General features: G+C 41.6%; 1 long non-coding RNA gene across 1 annotated transcript; it reads left to right on the top strand.

Annotated features, from left to right (window-relative positions):
- Nucleotides 1-11: 11 nt before the first annotated feature.
- On the top strand, nt 12-708 carry LOC136555701 (uncharacterized). The gene is made up of 2 exons (XR_010783529.1): nt 12-339; nt 427-708. It is a non-coding gene; the product is annotated as an uncharacterized lncRNA (long non-coding RNA).
- The last annotated feature ends 11446 nt before the right edge of the window (nt 709-12154 follow it).

The following is a 12154-nucleotide window of genomic DNA, read 5'->3' as shown; positions in this document are numbered from 1 at the left end:
TCCGCCGGCTCCGCTCCCTCGGCCGTTCCTGCGGGGAAGGGACGGGACGGGACGGGACGGTGTGCGGTCAGCACGGGGGGAGCCCGGCCCGGGTCCGCTCTGCCAAGCGGGGGATGCGAGCCCTGGGGCCGGGCTCGCGTCACTCCCGGGCAAAGGCACTGCGGAGCCTTGCAGCCAGGAGACAGAGGACATCTTGCAGGCTCGGGGCGGAAAAAACCCAGTGATTCGTATTCACTGCGCTGTCTCCTGTAAGCCAAGGCAGCCAGCATGCTCCTCTTGGCGTCTTGCAGGTGCATTGCTGCCCAGCCGGCGCAGGGAAAGCAACAAGTGCCTGGCATGGTAGGCAGCTCTGAGAGAGGAGAGGCAGACAGGTGCTCAGCCTAGAGCCAGTTTCATGCTTCAAAACCAACCAACCTCTTCTCGCAGATGCCAGCATGAGCAGCCTCTCTGCGTGGTTTGTTCCAGTTGCTCAATCCAACACGCATCCCGTTTTCCTGAGATCAATGGTCTGTAATGCTAAAGGCCCTTTCTGGCTGTGGCACAAAGCAAGTCGTGTCTCCAGCTATGGATCATCCTGTCTATCTCATTTATTTCTCCCATCAGTGTTCTGTCCTGAGTAAATAAAGTGTAAAATAAGCTTGTCTTACCCGAGTAACGTTTCATAAATCATGCTTGCATGTGTTAAGTACAAGAAAAGGGGTTTCATTTTATATAGAAAATTGCACCTGTGAGTGGAAATGAAGCGGTTTCTCAGAAAACAAGAAACACTTGAATTATTTAATTTTTTCAAAGCCCTTGTCTTACAAGTGTTCTTGAACAAAACAGATTAATAACCCACAGAAGGATGAGTGCAATCCATTCATTTGTCTGTGAAGCAAAGTCATTCAGAACCCAAATGACATCAAAAGTCCAAGTGATGATCTGAAGTGTATTTGACAGTATACTACAGGGAGCCCAAATAACACAGCAAATGGTTTAACAAATTGACTGACTAGGTTCTTTCATCTCTAGCTTTTGTGATTTTATATTTGAGCCCTATTGGCTGAAGATTGTCAAAAGCTTAGGGCAATTGTGTATTAAGTGTGTGCCTGAGGCAGTATTGGATTAAGATGAATGGATTTAAATTCCCCAGTTGGCTGGTGAGGTATTTTTTTTTGTTATGTGAGCATGTGCACAGGTTACTCTGTTTAATGTCTGTTGCAGAGAAAAGGAGAAATTTGGATAGCCTGTTTGCAGAGAGTTATTCTCTTTGCCACTGTGCATTTCTTTAATGGTATCTGCTTTTGGTCTTACCTGGTTTTCTAGTCTTTCAGAAAAAAACCTTTTTGTTAAGCAACTGAACACTCCACTTGTTGTCACTCATGCTTGCACTCAGTGGCTTACATCGTTTTCATTTAAGTGCACGTCACCCCATTACTATGAGGTAAAAGAAGAAAAGCTCTGTGTTTTTTGTGCATGTGCATGCACACAAAAAATACCTGTGACTAATAAAGACTAACTGTATTTGCCAGCTGTGTAAAATGAGCCATTAAAAGGCTTTAATTTCTGATATCAAGTAGCCAACTCTAGCTTGCTACTGATGGTTTTAGAAGAAAAAATGAAGTAACTTAGTTATAAAAGCTTCCTAGTCAGAAGTTGCTGCCTTAACAAGGCAAAAAGGTGTGTATTAGTATAAACATTATTTGAAAATAAATTGATTTGTCGAAACTAGCACACCTCTTTTCTCCAGGGCTCCTGTTGTAGGTCATTTTGCTGTGGTTATTCAGGGAATTTTAAATTTGGGGAAGAAACTGTCCTCTATCTTCTACAAAGTAACTCAGATTCCAGGTGTTTAACAAACAAGCCACATCCTTGCTGAGCCACTGAAGTGTCATGGCCAGCAATCCTTATCTCATGTTAGTTATCTCTGAGGAAACATTGCAGCTCCTTGTGGGTATGTGGGCAACAGGAAAAGCAGCCCACTCAGAATTGATGACCTGGGGGGTACTCTCATTAGGTCAGATTGTACCCTGATTTACTTACTCTGAAACCTTAATGGTCTCAGTGAGTTTAGAATTCCCCCTGTGTGCCATCAGCCTGACTATGAAAGCTGAAAATTTGCACTTCACCATCAAGCAGGTGTAGCACTTCCCAATGAAGTAACTACCAGAGGAAATAGAAAAAAGGAAGTAATGTGGAGCTTGTGTTTGCTGGCAGTTGGTTAGGAAAAGATGCAGAAGTCTTTTTCAAATAAGAATAGGCCCATGTCTCACAAAAGCTGGAGAAAGAGCAATTGCAGGGACAGCCTACATTTTCACCACTTACCAAGCCCTCGTTTTGAAGCACAAACATGAAGAATAAAGTCACACAGTGTCTACATATGGAAATTAAGGAAATGTTGTAAATTGCTACATTCCATAGGGCTGGACTTCTGATTCATCATGGGCAAAACATCTAGAAATTACAGGATTTTTTTTCCTGCAGAATAGTTTTTTCTAAAAATGAGGCTCAAATTGTGACAATCTATTATTTGTGATTTGATGATGCTTTATTCAGGTTGGGCACATGTCTTTTTTTTGTGGGTTGTAGTTTACTGACACAATCAATTGAAATGGCTCTTCTGGAGCCATCACAATTTGTTGTGTGAGTGCAGCTGAAAACACTTCAACGTGCCATGTGTCACGCTTTGTCAAGCTAACAGTTGATGTTTCCAAATCAGGATTAGGAACAGTGCTGATGCAGTGAAATGCTGCAATTGCTTGTGCAACATAAGCATTCATGAAAGGGAACAAACTCTGCTGAAGAAGAGCAGCAATACCTATTGCTGTTTGTCAGGTGTCCCAGCAGTTTTTTCCCCCTAAAGCATCCAGTCCCTTTGGTATCTGAGCTACTTACAAATACCAAAGATGAAGAGCATTCCCACCAATCTATTTTAGGAAGCTAATAAACTTCAGAAATTATATTAAAATCTTGGGCAGCAATAGGGAAACTTGGATGAAGTGATGTACCAAAGGAGGTGCAGGAAATGCAGCCAGGTAGAGGCAGCTGCATGGCTGCCAGCACATGATGCAGCCAAGAGTTCACCTCAGCAGGCAGGGCTCAGGTTATACAGCCCCTTTAGTCCCTCCCTCTGCCCAGCAAATCCACACTGGAGAGCAGGGAACCTAAAACTTAACTTTTTCTTTAGGATTTTATGCTTGGATTTCTATATGTGAGAGGCTTATGTGTGAACAACTCTAAAATTGTGGCATTCATACTGAAATGGGTAATGGATAAATGAATAGTGAACCTGTGCATGAACAGAAGTGATACCTTTGTGACAGAAAATAGCAGTATGAAAAATAGTGGTTTTCACTTACTGTCAGATTCATAGAACTGTCAGATGGAAATGAAAGTATTGTTACTGAAGAATGCACATCTGTTATTTCCAAAATTACTGAAAAGGATGGGTTTGAATTCTTCTTTGGGGAAAACTGAGAAATGGTCACTGGAAAGCTGTGAAATTCTTTAAAACACTGAACCTTTTTCCAAGTCTGGCATCCTTAGGCTAATCATACTGAATTCATACATATCTAAATAAGATTTTTCAGAAAGAATGTAGTCCACACATTGGAATAATGCTGAGACAGAACAAGTTCTAAGCACTCAGATTCTCAAGAGCAGTGTTTCTCAAATGGTGACAAAATCATCAGTGATACACCCACATAAAAACAGGGCAGTAAAAGGCAGAAGGGTTGCTCTGAGAATCAGTGCTCTGAGCTTGCAGGTGCAGCAGAAGGGATAAATTGTGCTGCAAGGCAGATTATGTCCTGTGCCTCCTCACACCATCTGTAGGCCTGCAGGTTCATCTCCCGGTGAGGAGAAGGTGCCAAAATACAGCAGGGAGATGACAGCTCTGGGTCTGGGGAGAAAGGGAGGGGAGAATCAGTACAGGCAGATGCTTTGTTCTCCAGGCCTCCTGATATTCCCAAATATCAGCCCCACCCCCTGGCTAAGCTGGGGCACAGAAGTGACAGTCCTGTGACGAGGAGGCAAAGCTCTGTCTGGCACAGGGATCTGGGGAGACAGCAGTGATGGGATATACCTAAATACAAGGAAGCACAGCTTTAGGGGTAAAGTGAGGTTGATCTTTTACTGATCTCTTCCCAGGTTAATCCTGCTTATGATTTAAACAGTCATTTAAATGGCTAAAGTTACCTGATTTAGAGAGGCAAAATAACATTTTGGCTATTATACAAATGGATTTCAAACGGCATCTAAGTAACACAAGGTCATGTAGTTCAAAACAATCCCCTTTTAATTTAGAGTATTACATGAATTTAAAGGATAAGATCAATTCCAACAGAAGCTGGACTTAACCACTAAACCATTTATTTTTTTTTTAAAGGTGCATAAACAAACCTTTCACCAGGAATGCTAAAATGTGATCCTAAACTTCTCTTTGGCCTTGAACCACTTCAAATTAATTGGTTTGCAGCCAAAGGAGGTGCATAATATAACATCACAATTTATATTTAGGAAACCTCATTAGAAATGAAAAAGTTATGTAACTCCTCAGAGAAAGCAAAAGAAATATAGGACAAATTATACTCAAAAACTGCAGTTAAATTATTTTAACAGCAGGGTAGCTTTTAAAAAAAACCTGTTAGGAAAAAATCCTACATAGCATGAGGAAAAAAGCTCTTATATCTTACTGTAATTAGAAACTCATCAGGTTAATGGGACAATTTTTCAAAAGCTGTCATTTAAGTTTTTGCACGTGGCATTGATCTTGCTTTATTTCAGCTTGCAAATAGAACTTGGCCAGAGGGAAAAAAAAAAAAAGCAATCAGACATTTTCTAATGTATGTGTAAATTCAAAGTCCTGTATCTTTTGTGTCTGTGCTCTTTCATTCAGTTTGTACTTGTGATGGAGTTCTAGGATCTCACTTTCACTTCAATATTCACTGACTGAAATTGCTCAAAGCACCAAGGGATTTTGTGGTATCTCAATCTTTAGCAGGGAATCTAACAGGCTTCAAGGGAAAAAAGCCAGCTCATCAAGATTCACTCTTTATTTGGGCACTTAAAAGCTGAGGCATAGGAAATTAAAGATCACTTTTGATAATTAAGGTCAGCATTTTAAAAAGACATTTGATATTTAAAGATATGATAAGAAGAAATGCTGGAAAGAATGGAAAGAGGTGTAGGATTATGGGAAAAGTTGTCCAAAACAGCCAAATGACAGAGGAGCCCAAATTTGTAGGGAATTCTGTTACTGACTATGGCAGGTTTTGGGGATTCCTAAATATGTTTATTTACACAGATATCTAAATGTCAAAAGAGGGGGATGTACAAAACATCTGCTCACTCCAGATGACTAACAAGTGAAAAATAAGAGGGAGTCTGCAAAGCAACTCATGAAAGAGCCAGCCACCTTTACTGAAAGGATGAATTATTCCATTTAGAAAGTAATGAATTATTAGAATTAGGTGCCCAGAATGCAGCAGCTGTCCACTGATGTATTTTTTTTAGAAAGCTTTCAATATGGTACATTGAAAAACAAATCTGCAAACAGTGATGTTACTAACAAACGAGGTACAGTGCTTACTATTATATTCATATTTTTCAGGGTGGGTAGAGCAAGGTAATTATGGGAATGGAATAATGGTATAGGACAATATGGAATAGAGTATTTCAGCTGGAATGGACCTAAACTGATCTTCCGGTTTAACTGGCTGACCTATTCAGAGCTGAGCAAAAGTTAAAGCAAGTTATTAAGGGCAGTGTCCAAATGCCTCTTAAACACTGGCTAGCTTGGGGCATCAACCATCTCCCTGGGAAGCCTCTTCTGGTGTTTGGCCACACTCTTGGTAGGGAAATGCCTCCTAATATCCAGTTGGAACCTCTCCTGGTGCACCTTTCAACTATTCCCATGTGAAATAAAGTAACTCAATGAATGAAGCAGAACTGTGAAGCTAATTAACTAATATCAGAAGGGTACTCTTGGATTAAAAAAGTACTGCTATTTACATATAATATCCTTAGGTTTATATTCTAAATGGAAAGGGTTTTACACTTGCCTGTTATTAAGAACTGTAAAAGTGAAAATCTGTGATGTGCAGTGCAGCTTATTTGCACACCCATCTGTAAGATTAGAGCTTTAAAACAGCAGAGTTTTTCCTATCCGAGTAACCCATTTTGCATTCCTTTAAACTGACAATCCATGCAACAGGAGATACTTTGAAAAACAACGACAAAAGGATGTAGCAAACAATTTCAGTAGTAACTTCAAAGAAATTGTATTAACCCTGCAGGATCTGGTTGCCACAGGAATAATTCTTTCCCTGCTGGCTGAAAAAAATTAAACCCAAGACCAACTACATCCAGACAGCACAGATGTTGACTACCACAGGATTACTGGTACTTCACAGCAAGAGATCTAAGAACTTAAACCTCCCTATTTGTATTCTGTAAAATGCACAACATTTTGTACTTGAATTACTTATGTTACTTTAGGAAACTGCAGCTGAGGGCATTAAGCACCCTACATGCTAAGAAATCTAAATCCAGTACTCATGAATTTTAAATCAATCAAATCTCTGAACATGGTGCATATTTGAAAAAGAATTAGTTGAAATGAAAACACTGTGAAAAATAGAAAATAAGAATGACAAATGAGGAATAGTTCCAGAAAGACAGAATTCCCACTAAATGTTAAAGTACATCAGCTGGAGAAATCCACCAAACACATTCAAGACTCCCCATAAATTGGGTTCTTGAATCAGTGACTTCAATCAGAGCTGGCAGTAAAGACATTAGTTGCCTTCTGTGGACACAAGGGAAGAGAGATCTCCTTGAATGCACCACTAAGGGCTGTGGAGAGCAAATGTTGTTTTAGTTTCCCCGAGGAGAATATGGGCAATTGTACCAAGCAGCTTCCAAAAAATATTTTACATTTTCAAAGCACTGGACAAAGATGAAATAACAATTCCCTGTTCCATTTCCCATTTCAGACAAAGATAAATTCCAAAAGAAAAGCAAATCAGGCCTCAGGCTTGAGAGACAGAAAAGGACAATTCTTCAAGAGTGTTGGGATGGCCAAGCTAGCTAATAGTAGTAGTTTAGTGAGAATCTCCAGGTGATAATTCCTATAGAAAAGTCCAAAATGGTATATTTTAATACACTCCCAGCTGCCTAACTGCATTTTGCTTGGCTGAACTCAATCCAACTGGCTCATACCAGCAAAAGAACCTGCAGATAGTCATAGGATCATAAAGCAACAGCTCAGTGGACATGGAGAGGAGCAGGTGGATGATTTTGTTTTTTTCCAGTAGTCTGGTCTTCTTTTCACCATTCTCCAGTTATCATATGTAAATGCCGACTCCTAGAAAATCAAAAAGGAGTGTAAGGAAATATTTGGCAATGACAAGGAAGAATCTATCACCTCTCCTAAGGAGGACATCAGCCATTCAAGAGCTATCCTGTCTGTTCTGCCAGTCTAGTCCTACTGGGCAGCTCAGGATATCAGAGAGCATTCTAGAAGGAGCAGCAGCAAGGACTGAGTGCCTTCTTCCCACTGCAAGGGAAGAACTTTTAGCCCATATAGACATTTTTTCTTAAACTAGATCGCATTGAGCTTCAGTAAGTCTAAGTCTCCAATATTTTCTTCTGGTGAAAACTTATGATCTTAATGCATAGAGGCTTTTAATGACTTTCTTAAGACATTTTTCTGGAGGATCAGCATATTAACTCATGGAATTTCAGCAAAATTTAGCCTGTTCAACACTTGATTTTTGCTAAGGCTACAGCTATATGAGTTTGGGACATGGTTTAGTTGTTAAAAAAGTTTTAATTAAAAAAAGAGTGTCACACAGAACACAACACACAATGGCAGTTCCATTTCTGTAGAGGCATTTCATCCTCATTGAGCTTATTCTTCCTCTCTTTTGGGAAAAATTACATTTCTGTATGTCAAGTGTAAATAATGTGACTAAATAACAGTGACTACAAATAGACAACAAATATGGACCCTACATTCATCCAGTAGTGTAACTAACCCAACATGCATTGTATACACAAACTCTAAAGAAAACCAGTGACCAGCTCTGCTGGAAACTCAAAGCCAACTTTTAGAGACATTTTTACATATTTCCATGGTTATAGGTAGGTATAGGAAGGTGTATTTTTGAGACACCTCAATGCTTTCACAAGTCTAACAAAGAGCCTGAATATTCTTTACATCCAATGTACATAACTCATTTAGATTACTTAAAGAAAACCCAGTTAATGAGAAAAATACTATTTCCAAAATATTTAAAATATTTGGAAAGTAATTGTTTTCTTGAAAATAATTGTTTCAAGTTGTTTTAGAAGGGTTTTATGGAAGAGTATTTGAAGAGATCTGTATTACAAAACTGCCAACTAACAGTGCAATTGACAGTTCTGGTAGAGCTGGGTACTTACAATATGATAAACAAGCAGTGGCTTTCATAACTTGTGGTTATCAGCTGCTGTGCACTATGAAAACTTTTGAAAATTGTTACTCTGTGAAAGCACAGTGCTTTCAAAGAGTAATAATGTACAAATAAAACCAGGGACATTTACTCAAGATTTCCTTGGAAAAATTCAACTGATCAGAGCTGAAAATGTTACAGCAGTCAAAGCCCTGTTGGAGCAAGAGGGAGGGGCACATCCTGTATCAATTTGGCAATCTGCTGTGGCACAGGTACTAACAACAGGGCAGTCCAGTTACAGCCAGCACCCACCACAAGTGCTACAGCAATGAAATGTAGCTGGGCTGTCAAACTAGTGCATTGACAAAGTCATTCTGTTTGACTCACAACACCTTATAAATATCCGTTTTGCTTCCAGATGTGTAAATAGATTTAAAACTAATTATAGTGTTTGATCTGTATCTATTACCAAGATGTACAGCCAAAATCACAAAGCCTAATATTGAAACTCCACATCAGGACATCCTTGGAAATTACATGTAGGGAACAAAATCCATATTTTTCACTTTACTATTAGAGTTTAGGTTTTGTAAATTTTAAAAGAGATTTTATGCTTACTCTTACAGGAAATACTTTCAGATTTATTATTATTATTATTGACCTATTCTCCTCTTGTTTTGGAGAAGACATTGCTGAACAATTTCAGTTTGGCATTTTCCACTCATACTGCAATTATTCTGAACACAGACTTCTCACTGTTTAGGCTTTGTCTGGCTTCTGTGATCTGTGCCCTTTCAGCCTGAAGACATGCAGCTGGGCAATATTTTTATATCCTTGCCAGAAGTAGAAAGCCAAAACACTTTTCTATAGGGGGATTTAGTGGGGAGTGACTTCCTAAGTTGGCAGGGGGGCATCCTGCAGTCGAAGAATGGCAGGGGTGGCTACCAGTAAGATCAAAATAGAGCTGTGTTGCTGTGCTGAGCACTTTCACTTCATGTGAAGGAAATGGTTAATGGTTTGTGTAAAACATAGCATCAGGAAATGTAAGAGGTCCAGAGAGCCCCAGAGCTCTGCCAGGGGGTCAGTGTTTCCCAGCGGGCCTCTGCAGGAATGCCAGGGAGCTGGCTTACCTTGTGTGGCAACCTGCAGAGAGAGAAACAGCTGGGAAGGGCTCAGGCGTAGGGCGGGAGCGCGCAAAGCACAGAGACAAACCCACCCCACAATTAAAGGCTTTTAAATAAAACCCCCCAGAACCAACGGTGTTCAGATAAAACCCATTCCAGAACTGACGGTGTTCGTGTCACACGCCCCAGAACTGACCGTGTTTGTGTCACACGCCCCAGAACTGACCGTGCTTGTGTCACACATCACAATATCCAGGAGACCGAGGCACAGCCGCGCTCTGCTGTCGTCGGCAGTGCAATCTCCAGCTCTGCTCGGCAGGAACGCCCAAGGGCAAGAAATTATGTCCTCGCAGTCTGTTAAAAATGCGGATAACAAAGCACATGATCGCTTCCTAACAAAGAGGAAGGAGGTTTATCACTGCTGATAACGCCGCAGCCCGATTGCCGCGGATGCGCGGGAGGCTGGCGGAGCGGAGCGGAGCGGCGCAGCCCAGCTCAGCCCAGTTTAGCCCAGCCCAGCTCATCCCAGTTTAGCCCAGTTTAGCCCAGCCCAGCCCAGCCCAGCCCAGCTCAGCCCAGCTCATCTCATCTCATCTCATCTCATCTCATCTCATCTCATCTCATCTCATCTCATCTCAGCTCAGCCCAGCCCAGCCCAGCCCAGCCCAGCCCAGCCCAGCTCAGCCCAGTTTAGCCCAGCCCAGCCCAGCCCAGCCCAGCTCAGCCCAGTTTAGCCCAGCCCAGCCCAGCCCAGCCCAGCTCAGCTCAGCTCAGCTCAGCTCAGCTCAGCTCAGCTCAGCTCAGCTCAGCTCAGCCCAGCTCAGCCCAGCCCAGCTCAGTTTAGCTCAGCTCAGCCCAGCCCAGTTTAGCTCAGCCCAGCCCAGCCCAGCCCAGCCCAGCCCAGCCCAGCCCAGCCCAGCCCAGCCCAGCCCAGCCCAGCCCAGCTCAGCTCAGCGCAGCGCAGCCCAGCCCAGCCCGTTTATCTCTCGGGCTTTCACTGCCCCCCGGCGGGCAGAGGCTCTGCAGCCGCTGGCCGGAGCGGCGCATCAGGTGTGCGGGATCTGGGGATTCGCGGGATAAAATCAGCTCAGCAGCACTCATGGAGATGTTTTGAAATGCTTTTTGTCTTCCGATTTCTAGGCGCTTAAAGTGTGTTAAGCTTTTCTTGCAATGACAAGGGCTACCCCCTTAGAGGTAGGTTTTATTTAATCCTCTTTTCAAAAGGAAGGGTTTTTGAGAACAGCAAATAGCACAAATCATATAATTAAGCTTCTGAATAGTGGTGATATGATTGGTGGTGGCTGACAAAGTTTCCTTGTTTAAAGCAAAGCTTTCAAACGTGCTAAAGTTTTGATGATTCCACTACAGCCAGGCTTGCCAGAAAGATGAAATGATATATGCAGCACAGTCAGAGTGCTCAGTGCTCGTCCATATCACAGTCCACATATGACAGCACTCCCTATCAGAATTACTTTAGATAGTTTCCAGACTTCAAGTATTATTTAGTGTTTTGTCACAGAAGGGTTCTTCTAAGCACTTAAAAATACAACGGGATGTGACATCAAAGCACCAAGAAAGTTCCAGATGCAAACATGAAGTGGAAGTATGTGGCTCATAGTTTGTACGACACTTTCATTAGGACTTCAGACAAAAGCATCCTTTAGGGTTACTGCTTCTAGTCTTTGCAAAAGTAAACATAACTTGGTCCTGAGTATTTAAAGGCCACATTTTACTTGGGAAAAGAAAGTCCTTTCCAGCTGGGCATAGTCAGGATTCCTGTTTTGCCCATGCGCCAATGTAATAATTTAGATCTGGAGCTGGAGCTCAAAAACTTGTATTCCTGACAAGTATTAAAGTTACCAGAAGAGTCACTCACTAGCCAGTGGCAGAAGAACAAGATTTTCTTCCTCTTTGACTTATTACTGGATGGTTCCAAAGGCCTGCCAGGCACTTAGCAAATATCCTTGGTGCCCTAAGGCCCCAGTGGGCATCCTTCTGTCAAAGAATAGATGAGAAAAACAGAGGAGCTTTTAAGATCAAAACCTTTTTGGTCAATGTAATTTTTCTGGGAGCTCTGAAACTCAGGATTACAAGGAAAATGATTTATCAGCTCCATGATTATGTTCTCCATTTCAGGCTGTAAAGTAGCTGCTCTGAAGCAAACATGGCATAATCTAATCTACTTTACTGAAACAGCAGCTGAACTAAGCTTTGACAGTGATTTCCTTTTTGTCTGCTTAATTCCTAAACTCTAAGTGAAGTTTGAGCTTGAGAGGGTGCAGAATACAATGGGCGAAACCAAAGGCAACATTTATATGAATCTTAATGAAGTTGAATTCTCAAGCTTCAGGTCTTCTGCAAGTCAGACAATATCTGCATTACATGAGAATTTTATGTAACATTATGATACTCTCACAAGTACAAAAGGTTGTATTTTCCAGTACCTGATTCCCCTGTGACCCAGCTTTTAAAGTCATGATTATGAAAGGTTTGGGCAAGTGAAGGAAGTGTATGGAAAAACAGTGGAAATTGTTTGCTTAACAGCATTTGCTTTTAGAGCACGTCTAGAAGTGTTAAAAATATGCTTCAGATGACGGGAGTGATTCATGACTAGAC

The sequence above is a fragment of the Molothrus aeneus genome, chromosome 4 (assembly GCF_037042795.1).
Source record: "Molothrus aeneus isolate 106 chromosome 4, BPBGC_Maene_1.0, whole genome shotgun sequence".
NCBI classification, from domain to species: Eukaryota; Metazoa; Chordata; class Aves; order Passeriformes; family Icteridae; genus Molothrus; species Molothrus aeneus.
This window is presented reverse-complemented; position numbering and strand designations above follow the sequence as displayed.